Consider the following 17,073-nt stretch of genomic DNA (forward strand, 5'->3'; position numbering starts at 1 on the left):
AGCTGGAAATTACTGCAGGGGCCTTTTTGGGAAGATGGTCTGACCCAAACTTCAGGGCAGAGTAAAGAGCAAAAGAGATTAAACATGTAATTTCCCTTTGTTAATAATAAAAACAGGTTTGATTCTGTTTTCAGCATATTATATCCTTTTTTAATTTACTAAAAAGAATCTAAAATTCTTTAAGAAATTTCACCTTTTTTGCTCCCCTCCATTCCACGGTGGTTTGATCCTGCTTCTTAGAACAGCATCCCCTTTCTGCCACTTCACAGTAGTCTGATCCTGTCTCACAGACTACTAGTCCCTTTATGTTCTTACTTTCCCTTCTCCTTCTTTCTATGCTTATCCCATAGTGGTTTGATGACACCTTATAGAAAAGCATACCTGGTTTGATCTTATCTGGAGAACATCAGTATCTTTTCTCCTCCTGTCTCACACCAATAATTTGTTCCTACGTCATTAAGCATCAGTTTCTTTTAGCTCCTCCCCCGGGGTCTACAGTGGTTTGATCCTACCTCACAGACTATTAGGTCCTCTCTGATTCCCCCCTCTAGCATCACCAGCACAAATGGTATGGTCCTTAGCATCAGGTCCTTTTTGTACCCCACACTGATCTTCTAAGCAGATTGAAACTGCTTCATCTCATTCCTGATTCAAGTTGATCCCTTCAGTGGCTTGTTCTTGAATTAACAATATAAAACTGGCCAAAATGGGTTTAAAGTGGTCAGAACTTACTCATGACCAACTCAATCTTTCCTCGAAAAGGAAAAATCAGTTCTGACCAGTTAAAATCTATTTTGACCAGTTCAAACTAATTCTGCAGAGCTGGAGCCTGAGGTTGGTAGACTCAGGAAGATGGCTGAAGATGATGCTGATTCGAGCCAAAGCAAGGAATCAGGTACTTACAGAAGTTGAAAATGGGCTGAGAACTAGGAAATAAAAGAGATCAAATGAGAGAGGAAAATACAGGAGCCCGGGTTGGTGGAGGAAGGCTCAAAGGGGATTAGTTGCATCCAAACCTATTTTTTTGAAAGGTGAGAGGCCATTTTGAGGCGGTAATGCAGGATCTTGGGCTCTGCCTTTGTATGTCTGGGAATCAGTATGGAAGCTGATACCATCTAGCAGCCCCATCCAGCAGAGCTGAGACTGAGTTGTGTGTGGCCCCAGTGATGCCTGGTTCTGCAAGCCAGCCCCAGGGGCCATTCTTTGTGTTTGGCCTCATCTCAGTTTGCAATTACTAGAGTTCTAAACCACAAATGACAACCTTCCCACTCCTTTAACTGTGGATGGTCATGATGCTTTTTAGCTATTTAGAGATCCTATTTAGGTTAGAAGAAAGGATTGGTAAACCTTGAAGAAAAAAGCTAATTACAGTAGGTAAATCATGAAATGAATGAATCAGTTAACTAGAATTGAGTTGATTACTATAACTTGCAATTTTTCAGAGAGGTATGTAAGAGAAGGTGGCAGGTTGAGAACAGTATCTAATATTTGCCTGTGAGACTGGTTATCTATCTCCTTATTGTTGTTGACTGAAGTAAAAATTGGCCTGTGTTGTCTGGATTTCTCCCAGGTGGTTGTTCTTCTGTCCTTTGTGGGGACTGCAGTAGGGATTGAAAACAAATGGAATCTGAAAAATGGAATTTTCATAGATTTTAGCATTTCTAATTTGTGCAGAATTTCTGCAGTGGGACAGTGGCAAGAGGCCAGATGCTTTGATGATGAGTGACAGAATGCTGCAAGATTGAGGGTGGGGCTGGAGCTCTGGTTTGGTGTAGTATGTCTCAACATCTCTTCTGCAGATGAATGAGGCTCTATGGCTGTTTACCTATCAGGTAAAAAAAGGGAGGATTAGAATGGCATAGGAACTTAGCTGCCTGGGAGGGAATTTGATCCTTTTGTGAAAGAATTTGGCTTAGAATCCTATAATTTGAAAGATGTCTTTTAGGAAGAAGGATTCAGTTAGCCATTGCCTATTTTTTGACAGGAAGAAAGGTGGCCTTTTTAATCAAAGCAGTTGAATGGCACTTCCAAATGTCAAGGTAAAATAAAATATCAGAACATTTGGAGTCAGATAACCCAGGTTTTGAATCCAATTTCTTCTATTTGCTATGTGGACCTTGAACAAATTATTTAACCCCCTAAAGACTTACTTTTTTCATTTGTAAAATAAAGTTAATATTATCTTTCCTAAAAAAAGAACCTTAAAGTTTAATGCTTCTTGGAGCAAAGTAGCTGCCATTCAACATTTTTGTATGATTAAATTATGTGGCAGAGGTTATTTTTGTGTATGTGTGGAAAAATAATACATAATTTAGTTTGATAAAGACAGTTTTTTTTAATTGTCAGCAATGATGTATACCCAGATGAAGCTATTGTACTGTTATGAGGAGCTAAGGAGAAATTGTTCATTGAAGTGCTTTATAAACTAGAAAGTGCATATAGATATCAGAAACTGTTATTTTTATAATAATATGTTGATCATTAAAGTGACACTTGGAAAATCCACGGCATAAAATGGCTTTCAGTGTTTCGGACTCATAGATATCTCTGGTTCCAGATTCACTTCCTACTGAATCTTGTACCTGTGGCCACCAGAAGCCCTGAGATGTGGTATACATGATCATAACCTGTGGTGACACAAGGTGGGGGATAGGAGGTGGAAGAATCATGTCAGAGATATAGGTGATAGATGTGGCCTGGTGGGTTATAACAAACTGTCTTTCAACCACAAACATCTTGAAATTATTTAATTCAAAGCAAACCTGTATTACTTCACCCAGATTCTGTCACCCTCCCTGAAAACAGTAGGATCAGGTAAAGAAGCAACAGGAAGGGCAATAATGTGGACCTTCATGAATATGGAAGTCCTGATTCTGACATTCATAACAGTAGAGCTTGAGTTGGAAAAAACATTAAATTTCAGTGTATTTTTGGCTTCATTAGGGAGCTGCGTCCTGCACTCAGATTTGTGGGTTTGGAAATGTGGCCTTTTTAAATAGGGTAATTTGGTTAATAGATGTGTATGTGATAGTTTCAGTGTACATGTATTACAGCAAGATGCATGACAAAGATTTTTATTTTTATGACATCCTGGTTAACAAGATGGAGAAAACACGAACTGTAACAGTGTTCCTTTAGTTGGAATCTGCAAGTTTTTTTTAAGTATTATTATTTACTGAGTACTTACTATATACCAGGCATTGTGCTAAGTACTTTATGCATTAGTCATTTAATCCTGACAACAGCCTTATGATCTATGTGTAATTATCTCCATCATACAGATAAGGAAACCATTTACAAAGGGCACTGATAATTAATTCTATGTTTCTCTGGAGGAGAAGTTCTTTATAAATGCGAAAGGGAGGATGAGGGCACATTTTCTGAGGGGTTTAACAGAATCACCCGGATGAAAGTTTTTACAAACCATGTAGGCCCTTCCCCCATTATAGTACTCCCCTTAGAAGGCCTGCCCCTCCTTGGGTATTTATGATGTTTTGTGAGCTACTGTGATTGATGTAAATGGGTGGTAGGAAGGGCCTTAAGGTGTGTTGAAGGCAGGAAAAAGATTGAGATTCACTATTGCAAAGAGAGATCCTTGGTAGTAAGCTGTAGGTCTCTGTACCTGGCTGTCTTGGTTTCAATATTTTAATTAATGATTTGATGGATATGTAGAAAAGTATGCTCACCAAATTTTAAGAGAGAACTGGAGTGGGAGGGGAAGTATATATACTGGATACCAGGCCATATGTTTTCATTCTTATGTGGATCCTGAGAAACTTAACAGAAGACCATGGGGAATGGGAAGGGGGAAAAAAAGAAAGGGAGGGAGCCAAATAATAAGAGACTCTTAAAAACTGAGAATAAACTGAAGGTTGAGGGGAGGTGGGAGGGAGGGGAAAGTGAGTGATGGGCATTGAGGAGGGCACCTGTTAGGATGAGCACTGGGTGTTGTATGGAAACCAATTTGACAATAAATTTCATTAAAAAATAAAAATAAAAGGATACCAGAACTAAGAACCCAAGAAGAATTTACTAGAATGTAAAGATGGATAAAAAACAAAAATTTTAACTTGAAAAAATGTGACATTATTTATAAATTTAATAAAATTAAAACAATCAGCAATTCTATAGGATGGGTATATGTTTGATAAGGCTTCCAGGGAAGTTAGTGCAAACTCAGGCTACATTAATAGTAGTAGAGAGTCTAGATTGAAGGCGGTACTTATTCCACTCTTTTCTAAGTTTGAATGAACCACACCTCAAGTATTTGTGCCTAGTACAAAGATAAAATAGAGGTTAAAAAGAGAAGCTTGAAGGATGGAGTGGGGCATGATTGCTGTCTTCCAGTATCTACAAGGTTGTCATAAGAAAGAGGATTATATTTGTATGATGTGATCCCAAGGGACAAAAATAGGATTGTTAGGTGTAAGTTGTTTATGGCAGAGCTGACTGAAGATGAATTGGGCTGTGTTGGAAGGGAATGAGTTCCCTATCATTGGAAACTTTTAAGCAGGAACTAGCTGACTACTTATTAGGAATTTAAGTTTTTCTATAAAACCTCAAATGCAGCCTTAATTGCTACAATTCAGTGCATTGAGACAATTGCCATGAGCATTTTTTGAATGTCATCTGGTTGATGGAGAGGTTGGTGATCAGAAATGAGAAGTATCAGATAACCTTGATAATAACCAGTTAATCTAAGGAAACCCTGGGGTTAGCTGGTGTTGCTCAGCCAAGTATGACACTGAAGGAATAAAGCATTTACTAAGCATCTTGTATATGACTTTCCTGGCGCTTTTACACACATTATTTCTTAATTCTTGCAACAATCATGTGAATTGTGTATTATTAGCATTTCTTTTACAGATGAGAAAATGGAGGCTCAGAAAGGTTAAGTGACTTTCCCAAGTTCATGCAGCTAGTGAGTGACATTGGGGGAGCATATCAGAACCCTATGTAGGGAAAGATGTGACAGAATTTCTACTTTTTACCTGATCGCTTCTCCAGTTGAGTAAAGAGTTGATATTGCCAGAGGCAAGTCAGAACTGTGTGGACAAGTGTGTCATGCTGGGCTGGGTGCCTGGAGTAGATGAGAATATCATAAAGATATATGATCAGTCTCTAGTCCAGCAGGTCCTGGAGGATAGTGTTGGAATGCAACTGAGCTATTACACAGGCTAAATGGCATGACTGTTTATTCATAAGTCTGTACCTTATATGGAACACTGTCCTCCATAGACTCGCATAATGGCACAGCTGTCAAGGGACATACAGATTTTCAAAGTCCAGAGAAGTCTATCTATTTTGAAGAACAGAAAACTGTGGTCCAGAGAGGGGACGGGACTTTTCAAACTTGTTCCACTTAATAATTGTGCCCCTGATATTGCCAGGAACTTATTTTTTTAAATGTAGTTTAGCAAATATAGGATTAGAGCTGCTTAGAGCAGATTTGTTTTTCAGAAATGACCAACTCTCCTATGAAATGTGCTACTCTGTTTCAGAGCTATGAGATAGATATGTAATGTTCTGGTTTCCTCCCCACTAATATTATAGAAATCAGCATTCATAAAAGTGGAAAGAGCATAAGCATAGACAGGTTGGATTTAATTCCTTTAACTGGAACCCATGGGAAATTCTTTAGTTTCTTTGAGCCTCAGATTCATTATTTATGAAAATGTGAATAATAATAGTTTGATTTTAACCATGTGGAGTTTGAGGTGCTTGTGGAGAGTCCAGGTGGAGAGAGTAAGGAAGGGCTGAATGAATCTCAGGAGAATGACTGCGTCTGGAGATACAGATTTGAGAATCAACAGCCAAGGAGAAGGTAAATAAAGCCACATGCATGGATGACATTGCCTGGCAGAGGGATTTTTTCCCACATGATGGCTCTGTAACTATTTGAGGTTGACAATCATGTTATCACAATTCAATTCTCTAGGCTTGCCATCCCTAGATCAAAGATAATTCTGAATGTCTTGAATTCCAGACTCTTCATCAGCCAAATTGTCCTTTTGAGGATATATCATATTTTGGTTTTATACACTATACACTTGATGACTCTGATGCGGGTTGTCCTTGACAGTACCCTGAGAAATATTGTCCTATGGCATAAAGAGAGCTGCATTTGAACCATTCTAGTCCCTGGCATTGACTTCGCATCTAGCTCCATGCCTGGTCTTGCTTCACTGCAGAATGCAGCCACAAAGTGGTTGTTGGATATCACCAGCCCTATCTCATTTCTGGATATCCAACTCTTGGATTTAGTGCAAAAGGTAAAACTTTTTTCCCTTGCTTTTTCATTTTTTGAAGCTTCTTAGGTACTCTGGAACTGGCTTACCTGTATTTAGAAAGGCATTTCATTGGGAGCTAGAGTGACAGAAGGCTCAAAAGGTAAGGTTCATTGACTGGTGACTGGTGGCTTCTTACCTCCCCCTAAAATTTAATACACCATCCACCAAAATAAATTTCAGGTATAATAAACAGTTTTATGCAAAATATTAAAGACTTAAAAATAGAAGAAAATGTAGATAAATGAATCATTTCCTCTTTGCATATGCTTAAAATAATATATGATATCACAAAGGAAAAGGTTATATTTTTCACATATAAAAACGAAAACCTCTTTAAATCTAAAACATGAAAAACATTGAAATACAAATAATAAACTGGAAAACTGCAACAAATATGACAAATGCAGTTGATACTCATTTGTGGATTTTATATTTGTGAACTCATCTACTCACTAAAATTTATTTGTCACACCAAAGTCAATACCTGTGGTACTTTTGTGGTCATTTGTTGATATATACAGAGTGGCAACGTTTCAATTGCCTGATATGCATGTTTTCAGCTGAGGTCTTCAAGCTGAGGTCCAACAAGGTAATTCTTGTCTTCTTATTTTAGCTCTCATATTGTAAATAAGCGTACTTTTCACAGTCTATTTAGTGCCACATTTTTTACATTTTTGTGCTTTTTCTTGGTGATTTTCCTGTTTAAGATACTCCCCAAGTGGTGCTGAAGTGCTATGTAGTGTTCCTGAGCACAAAAAAGCTGTGATGTGCCTTACAGAGAAAACACATATGTCAGATAAGCTTAGTTCAGGTATGGGTTACAACGCAGTTGGCTGTACGTTCAATGTTAATGAATCAACAATGCATATTAAATAAAGTATCTTTAGACAGAAACACATAAACAATGTATGTATTGATTTATTGACAAAAATGTTGTGGCTGATTCTCACAGGAACCTAATTCTGTATTTCCCCAGGAACAATGGTTCAGTATTTATTAATTTAGTGTTTGCAGTGACTTTATAAAACATAACTACCGTGAATAATGAGATACATGATTACATAATTATGATTACTATATAACTATATGACATGCTAAATATATAAAAATGAAAAAAGAGCAAGATCCCAGGCCAAAAAAAATGGGCAAAGGAGATACATAGGTAATTTGCAGAAAAGTGAAAATAAACCATATATATTAACATTATTGAAAAAACTCTTCCATTTTGCTAGTAACCAAAGAAATCAAATTGAAGCAATGATGGTGTGTCATTTTTTGTTGCCTATAAAATTAGAAAAAGATGGGAAAGATTATACTGTATGCTGGTTAGAGTGCAGTGAGATAGTCATTCTTGTATATTGCCAGTGGATTAAATTGATATGTTATTTGGGGAAGTAGTTTAATGATACATATCAACAGCTCTAAAAATCTTTATATCTTATGATTCAGAAATTCAACTTTTAAGAATTCTCCTGAGAAAATAGAGATTCAGATAAAGATTTATGTATCTTCAGTATGACATTTGTGAAAATGAGAATGGGAATAAGAATCACAATGCCCAAGAATAGGGGAATGGATATACTGTGAATAGAAACAGGATAGAAGACCTATAAAACTATTAAAAATATTTTTAAAGAAAGTTAATGAAATGTGAAAATGTTCATGATTTAATCAATATGAGCATATTATGAAATATATGATAAAGTTAAATTATGGTGAAATTATATATACGAAAGCTAAATTAACCTGGAAATAATTAAGTTTATTTAAAAGTAAAGCATATTTTTGTCTATGTGTCTTTAATTTGTACGTACAAACTAGGGGAGGAAGGGATCTCTTTACCTGCTGCCTGGTAATCATCATTTTAACCTTATTTAGTTGGGCATACTTTAGGAGGTGGGACAATGGTTTTTTGTTAGAATGGGAACTGGCAATCACTGGGCTGGACCAGACCAAGAAAGGACAGAAGTTGAACTCCCTCTCTTATCCTTTCCCTCCCCCTTCGCTCATCTTATCTTTCTCTCCCACTCTCTCTTCCTTTCCCTCATTCTACTTCTCTCCCTCTTTCCTTCTTTCCCTTCTTCTTTCCCTCCCTCCATCTTTGGTAATGCAGAGAAAAGAAGCATTCATTCAGATTCGGGATAATATAATATTCGGGATATTATTATGGGCAGGATCTTGGAAGGCTTCAAGAAGAAGGTGACATTTGAGCTGAGTAATAAGGATATTCAGGATTTTTCTAGGTAGAAAATGCAGGGCAGATCTTGACTTTCTTAGCTTTTAAATGTCAGTGATGCTACCATAGATTGTAAAATCAATGCCTTTGAGAGACAGTGAGAGTGATTTTCCTTTGGTATGGCTGCACCCAGAATTTTCTAGTGCTTTTCCTCAGATTCCAGGTGAATTATCATATTCTGATGCCTTGATGTTGAGATCAATAGAGGATGGACACAGAGAAAAAATCAAGAATTCTACACCATTTTGATGAATCAGGTATGTAGAGAATGGATTAAGGATGGGGAGATATTGGGGACAGAAAGAGAAGAGGACAGATATTTCTTGAGAACAAAAATTTGTTGTAGTGTTACAGTTCTTTCTTGTTTGATTTTTTTTTAATTTTTTTAACATTTATTTATTTTTGAGACAGAGAGAGACAGAGCATGAACGGGGGAGGGGCAGAGAGAGAGGGAGACACAGAATCGGAAGCAGGCTCCAGGCTCTGAGCCATCAGCCCAGAGCCCGACGCAGGGCTCGAACTCATGGACTGCGAGATCGTGACCTGAGCTGAAGTCGGACGCTTAACCGACTGAGCCACCCAGGCGCCTCTTATCTTGTTTGATTTTAATGAGTATACTTAACCCCATAAGGTAGGAAATTATTCCAATTTTACAAATGACAAGTAATAAGGGCCTAAAGGAGGGTGAGATAGTGGAGGTAGTGAGGAATGGATGTATGTAATTTACATTAATTTTTTTTCAATGTTTATTAATTTTTGAGAAGAGAGAGACAGAGTTAAAACAGGGGAGGGGCAGAGAGAGGAGACACAGACTCCAAAGCAGGCTCTAGGCCCTGAGCTGTCAGCACAGGGCCCGACACGAGGCTCAAGCTCACAAACTCTAGATCATGACCCGAGCCAATGTTGGATGCCTAACTGACTGAGCCACCCAGGTGCCCCTTTACATTTTGGAAGTAAAAATGAATGTAGCAGTAGCAAGGGTGGAGAAATTATTAATCAACTTAATTGTAATTGCAGATAACCGTTAGGGCTCTGCTTAGTTCACAGGGTTGTGCCAAAGTTAGATGCTCAGAAGCTTTGAGGTTTGACAACTTGGGAGGATGGAAAGGCTACTAATGGGAGTGGGGACTGAGGAGTAAGACTATTTTGGAGGAAAGATCATATTTCCTAATTCTTTAACACCTCTTCCTGTACTTGTCAGTTCATCCTTCTCATGGCAATTACTATTGTTTTTTTACCATGTGTATAGAGACTCCATCTATGCAAATATCTGTAAATGCATGGATTATTCCTGGAGTGATACACAAAAAACTTTTGACAGTGATTGCCTGCAAAGGGAGGGCCTGGGCAGGAGTGGGAAAAACACTTACTTTTCACTTTGTATCCTTTGTATCCTCTAAACTCTGTATCATATGCATGTGTTATCTGTGTAAAAGAAGAAAATTATGAAACAGACTACAGAAAACATAGAAAAAATTCATACTCCCCCAAGACATTTACATCTCCTGTACTTTAATCTCAGAATTTCCCCTGTGTCATATGGTCTTATTTGTCTATGATGCTTTTCTCTGACAAACCCATATCTTATCCTTTCTGACCATTTGATGTAGAAGCCAGTGGGAAAAAGGAAATTTGAGCTAGCAAATATAGACTACTTTTATAAAAGATAAGTGGAGAAAGCAATGCTTTGGGGTAAAGTGAGACTTTGGGGTTAAAAGAGGGCTTCTAATTTTTGTATTTCTTTATTTGTGGCTAAGATTGAATTTTGTACCTGTTTATAGGTGGAGGGGAAAAAGCTTGGACAAAAGGGAGAGAAGTTGAAGATAAAGGAAAAGGCTATTAGCTTACTCAAACTATCAGCAATATTGAGATGGAGTTGCAAATGAATGTGTTTATAGGGAACTATTTAGAAGTGATTTTTTAAAAAAACCCAAAAAGATCTCTGTATGGAACCAGATCCCAAAGAAGGCCCTCTGTGGCCATTTACAATAGCAGCTCTTGGGTCTGATGAGATCAGGCATTCCTTCAACAAATGTTAAATGATTACTATGAGTAAGGCACAATATACAACAAGGGTGGTGTGGCTTAATTAAATGTACTGACTTGTTATTCACTAAAGGAAGAAAGTTTCTGTAAGAATGAAGATACTTGAATATAATTCTGGTGGTGGGTTATGAGAGTCCAAGTGGTGTGGATTCTAACAGAACCGCTACAGTGCTTGGTTCCTAGTAGGTGTTCAGTAAGTGTTTGTGACATAATTCGTTTATTGAGCACCTCCTATCAATCAAGCACTGTGCTAGGCTCTGAGACCACGTAGATAAGTTAGACAAGGTCTTGCTTTTTGAGGTGCTTAGGTTTAGTGGTGGTTGCAATAAAGTGATGAGGTTTTAGACAGAGGTACAAACAAGGGTAGAAGGTGACCTACTCCAGAAACAGAACCAGCTTGCAGTGTGTTGAGGGGTAAATATGGACAGAGGAAGTGAAGACAGTGAATGTAGACTGTTCTTTTGAGAATATTGGTTGGAAAGAAAAGGAGACAGAAGGCAGCAAACAGAGATACAGGGTTCAGGGACTGTTTCTTAAATAATGAGAGGTCTGAACATATTGTATAGAGGAGAAAGAAATAGCAGAGAGGGAAGGAGTGAAGATTCAGAAATAAGGGCAATGATTAATGAAAAGACATATTGGAAGGTATAGGAAGGGTTGGGAGATAAAGCTCATCAAGAATTCTTGGAAAAATTGTTGTGTGGCACTGAGAATTTTTCTGAAGCCAGAGACCATGAATTTTTGGGTGACACTAAGTCAAAATATTGTAACTTAAGAGAATGAAAAAGGTAGTGGTTGAAATAATGGTTTTTAGGGTCAGGTCGGTCAGGGAAGAAAATTAGGCTGAAGGGGACCAATACGCTGGGAGCAAATAGGGGACCAATGAATATCAGTAATAGGTATGAAGAAGTAAAAATTCTTTAATGTGAAAAATAAGCACCTAGTGACTGGGATATATGAATTTAAGATTTTAGAGGTGGAGCAGTTCTGAGTGGTAAAAAGATCATGGATGAGACTGTGGTTGTTGACAACTAAAACAGGGAAAGGTCACTGGAATTGAGCCAAGAAAGTAGTAGTCTGTGGTTTATCTTCATGGATGTTAAAGTCCCTCCATGATGAAACAAAAACTTGCATCAGGAGCCAAACATTCAATTTATTTCTGGGAGAAACCAGGAAGTAGGCAGATGCCAGTAACAAGACTAACTAGTAAGAGAAAGCTAGTGAGTGTTTCACTTGTCATTCACTTACCATTCTAGATAAAGAGATAAGTGAGAGAAGATGTACTGAGTATCTTTGAGTTTGGCTTCCCATCCTCAAAGGGCTTCTAAGGGAATGAGATAGCAGACTTAGGATTCAGATATTTGACCTGTGACTGTGGAGTCCAACCTGTCCCAGCAGTACCAGCTTCCTAAAGGTCTAGCCTGCAGGGTAAACCAGTGTAGTGTTTGTGGCTAGCCAGTAATGTGGAATTCCTCAGAAGCAGTGAGAGGTGTAGGAATGAGGAGGAACTAAATCAGACAAAGGAGATGCAAGCAGTATGTTCTGGGCTGAGTAATTTCTCGGAAAATGTGGTAGCTGCCAGTCTGTCCATTCCATTTCCCATACTGTTCTTTAGGAAAACAGTAATGAGTAATAACATATAAAAGTTTATCTCCTTGATGCCATGAGGGGAACATTAGGTAGTGAAGCTAGGTTTTACTTGTGTCCAGAAGAGCTTTTGAAGTAGTTTTGGTTACCAATTGATTCCAGAGTTTAGATCCTGGTGAGAGAAGCATCCCAGAGGGAGAGTAGTAACAATGTAGAGGTTCCCAACTTTGGAGGTACCTGAAAGGAAAACCCAGAGAAAATAGGGAATGGCTTCAAGAAGCCCCAGGCTATCTTAAGTAACAACAGCAAACAGCAATACAAATGATGACAGCAGCTAACACTTATATAGCACTTACTCTATAGTAGGCACTGTTTTAAGCACTTTATGCATATTATTTTTTTTTTAGGAATTACAACAATCCTGTGAGAGAGGTACTAATATCCCAATTTTCCTAAAAGAAGTACACATTGTTATCCAAGGATTTATTCCCACTCTACCCCTACTGTGGTAACTTGGGTCCTGGGTATATATTCTATATTTTATATTACACATAGAGAAAAATATAGACATTTGTCACCACTCCTACCTATACCTTTATTTGAATGGGGGTATAACACATAGAGAACAATATAGAGACTGCTGCTTGGCTGAATCTTTAGAGATAGTTTTGGCTACATAGTTTAGACCATGCTGTGGGAATCAGGTGTTGCTCTGAAGCAAACCTGACAGATAGAAGCCTTCACAGAAGTTTTTTTTAAAGTTTATTTATTTATTTTGAGAGAGAGAGAGAGGGAGCAGAAGAAGAGCAGAGAGAAGAAAGAGAGAGAGAGAGGGAGGGAGAGAATCCCAAGCCTGCTCTGCACTGTCAGCATGGAGCCCAATGTGGAGCTTGAACCCACGAACCATGATATCATGACCTGAGCCAAAACTTAAAGTCGGACGCTTAAACAGCTGAACCACCCAGGCACCCCAGAAGTTTTTATAACATCTAAAATTATAATATATATATATACATATATATATATATATATATGTATATATATACATATATATGCTTGTAAATATGTAGATTATTTCTGGAAGGTGACACAGGAGCTTTTAACAGTGTTTCCCTCTAGTGAGGTTAACTCTGTGCATGTATTACTGTGTACATGTTTACCGTGTGCATGGATTATCCTTTTGAAACTAAAAATAATACAAAAAACACAGATAATAAAAGAGAATAACTTTCCAAATACTTTTCTGAAAATTCCATTTCCTCCTTTACGTTTTCTCCTAAATAACGCTTTAACACTCCATAATAGGAGTTAGAGTAGGGGAAATAAATATAATAGGAAAAAACTTGCTGCTGCAATATTTGCCGTTTTTTTCCTAAGAGGGCTTATTGTATCTTATGATATTTAAAATAGTTCCATAACAAACCTCAAAAGTATACATTTTATATTTTATATTACACATACAGAAAAATATAGACATTTGCCACCATTCCTACTTATACCTTTATTTGAATGGGGGTATAACTAGATCTGAAGTCTACTGGGTGTTTCCTTTAATATAAACATTCTATATCAATTAGCCTGAGGGCATAAACTAAAGAAAACCATTATGTAGCTCTCTAGCCATTCAAAAGAGTTCTCTACACCCTTGGAATTCATTAAAAATTATTATTTTTTTTTAATTTTAGACCTCAACACACTCTTGCCCCATATACACTGGCCTAGTTTTGCCTGTGACCCTTCACTTTTCTCAGTGCTATTTTTTTTCTATGCTTCAAAGTCATATACCAAACCCCCTTAAAATGAAAATATTTTCCTGGTTCAATCCCCCTAAACAACCCAGAGCCTGTCTCTATTTCCAATCCAAATCCTCAGCCTCATTTTTAATTGTTAGCCTGAAGGAACTCTTTATTATAGTTAAATTTAAAGGTGAATTAAATGATCTCTAAAGTCTTTGGTTTACTTAAAGCAAATATTTCACATTCCAAAGGACAATCCTCCCTCTTGGCCCTCTTTTTACACCTTCATTAGGAATTATGGTGTCAGAGATTGAGTGTACTTTTTTATCCCCCCAGAGGCATCTCAGGGAATTCACATTGTTTTAACCATAGATGTTGTTAACATTAACAGTGAAATATCTGGTCCTAAAGAAGCTGATGTTTGGGTGGAGGTCTTTCTAATGTCCCCCTTTAGCCTATAAACAGTGATCCTTTACCAGCCATAGACAAGGAAAAGACCAACAAAACAGAAAGTTTATCATTCTCCTGGAGCTTCCCTTGATACTCTTGTACCATCCCCCACCACACCTCAACATTACTTTTACCCTCTTGAAGTTACTGCCCAGAGCTGGTTTGCTCAATCTGGTAACTATGTAGATTACAGCCCCATTGTTGAAAAGGCCTCCAACATACAGAACACTTAAAGCCACTGTGCTCTTGAACTAGTGGATTTCTTCTGGCTCCAGTTCCCAGGTTAAAGGCTTCACCTCATGTATTTATACTGCCCCCAAAGTACTTGCTGATGACCTCAGAATCAGGCTGAGAATTCTGGGAAAATGAAACCCTTATGCTTTACCCTAAGGCAAAACTCTGTCCTTCTTACCTTAAGTGCCTGATTTTTATTAACCACTTTCTTTTTTTTTTCTTGGTGAAAATTAATATTATCCTTAAGGAAGATAAGTCACATGGTCTCAAGACCTTGGCTGATATATAGGAAGATAGGAAGAGCAGCTCTCTGACACTGTGGAATGGATCTACTAGTCAGCAAATTGCTTCAGGTTAAGGCCCTAGAGCTGGAACACCATTAAAAATCAGGCTGGGTTGGAAGGAATCCCTTGCTTGGAAGGATGTGACAGGATTTTAATGGAATTGTCTCTGGCTTCTCTTCTAAACAGATGGCATGATAATGAAAGGGAACTGTAGAAAGCTCTGGTAGGATCTATAATGATGTTCTTTCCTCTCCCTAGCTTCAAAAGTGATCCAGCTTTATCCTAGCTCACAGAGTCTGCTTGGCCCCTGGTGTCAACCTCAATTGACAGCTGGAAAAGCCCTCAGATGACTGAGTCACATTATTAAAAGAAGGCTTTAAAGGTCATCTAATTCACCTCATTCTTCTCTCCCTCATCCCTAGCTCCCATGCAGGATTATGCCTGAAATAAACTCTTAACTGCCTAACTTGTCAGAACTTGTCAGGAAAGGTGGATTGCCACTTCCATTTTCACTCTGAGAAACTGGAGTGCAAGAAAACAAAGGAATTTGGGGACCCAGCTTCATCTGCCAATTTGGCTGCACTTGGGGTTAAGCTTGGAATGTCAGAGTCCCAGAAAACATACCTAAACAGAGAGTAAACAGTTAAGATGAGAGTGTGAAGACAGAATGGGGCCTTCGACTAGGACACTTGTGTTCTTGGTCCTGAGTTGTGTAGCTTCCAGTGTCTTCCTGGTACCTTCTATGTACATGAATATCTCCTTTCTAAAAGGTCTTTTTCCCTACGTTCCCTAGTTTTCCACTCACTTCTTACCGTGGTTCCCAATAACTCCCTGAGTTTGGGGACAGAGAGCACAGGAATACATGCATATACGTATACACACTCTCCTGATGCTAGGAACTAGATCTTAGGTAAGGACTTCATAAAACATTTCTCCTCTACTCATAGCCAGCCAAAGTGATTTTAATGTGGATAGTTGTATGTAAGAAAGACATTAAATGATTTACTAACTGCTTTTGTATTCCAACTAATCTTCAGTTTAATGAATATGACTTTTGGAGGAATAGAATTCTCAAGAAAGCTAGTAGACCCTCTGGAATTACCACACAGAGTCTTCTGGTCATTCTTGTGAGGTAGCACAAAGATTTACAGGGGAGCTATAAAATCTCACAGATGCCCAAGGACATTGGCAGTAAGGCTAAGAGGGAAGAAGTGAGAGTATATTTTTTTTCTTTTTGCCCCTTATATTGTTTTAAATTTTTTATGTTTATTTATTTTTGACAGAGAGAGAGAGAGACAGAGCATGAGTAGGGGAAGGGCAGAGAGAGAGGGAGATACAGAATCTGAAACAGGCTCCGGGCTCTGAGTTGTCAGCACAGAGCCTGAGGCGGGGCTCGAACTCACAGACCGCGAGATCATGACCTGAGCCGAAGTCGATGCTCAACGAACTGAACCACCCAAGCGCCCCTCCCCTTATATTGTTTTATAGTTACAGTGAATTCATCATCATGCAGAATGTATTTAGAATTTTTAATTAACAGAATGGTATGTAAAAAGGAAAAAAAGATAAAAATATTGGGAAGGAGAAAATTATTTTCAAAACATAAGTGGAAAAGAAAAAAGGGAAAAAAGGAGGAAAAGAGAAAATACTTAAAGCTAACAGAGAAGAGAAAAGAGGGAAGGGAAAATGAGAGTAGAAAGACAATAGGAATGAAAAAAAGGAAACTGAAAGAAATTTAAAAGAAAAGGGAGGAGGAATTAATTTTCAAAAGTTAAACAAGTGAAAAAAAAAGAAGAGAGAATGTCAAAAAAACACAGGAACAATCGTGAAAGAATGTCCATTAGCCAAAACTGAAACAATTGGAGCAACAAAATCGATAACACAATACTGGATTCTAAATCATTTATTTGGAGACCTGCCCCCCACCCCCAGGAGGTACAGCTTAATCTTTTCTATTCTAAATATAGACTAAACTTAATTAGTTGATTTCAAAAAGTACAGTTTGGAAGAGGGTAAAAAGTAATTTTATAGTGGAGTATCTTGGCAAACACATCTTGGCCAGATATTTGAGGTTAACATCAATAGTGATAAATCCTCTATTGCTATATAGTTCCTTCTTATGACTGTATTTGCTCTATCACAAAGGTTTTGGACCATTGTGTTTTCATTATCATTTATTTCCATGTATTTTTTTAATTTATTCTTTAATT

General features: G+C 37.8%; 1 long non-coding RNA gene across 1 annotated transcript in view; it reads left to right on the forward strand.

The window, feature by feature from the left end:
* The first annotated feature begins 633 nt into the window (after nucleotides 1–633).
* The window catches only part of LOC145714002 (uncharacterized), a 94,220-nt gene continuing 77,780 nt past the window's right edge, over nucleotides 634–17,073 (forward strand). Inside the window, exon 1 of the long non-coding RNA XR_014136763.1 lies at nucleotides 634–895. This is a non-coding gene — a long non-coding RNA (uncharacterized LOC145714002). The remainder of the gene's footprint in view (nucleotides 896–17,073) is intronic.

This window comes from Panthera onca, chromosome X (genome assembly GCF_046562875.1).
Source record: "Panthera onca isolate mPanOnc1 chromosome X, mPanOnc1 haplotype 2, whole genome shotgun sequence".
NCBI lineage: Eukaryota > Metazoa > Chordata > Mammalia > Carnivora > Felidae > Panthera > Panthera onca.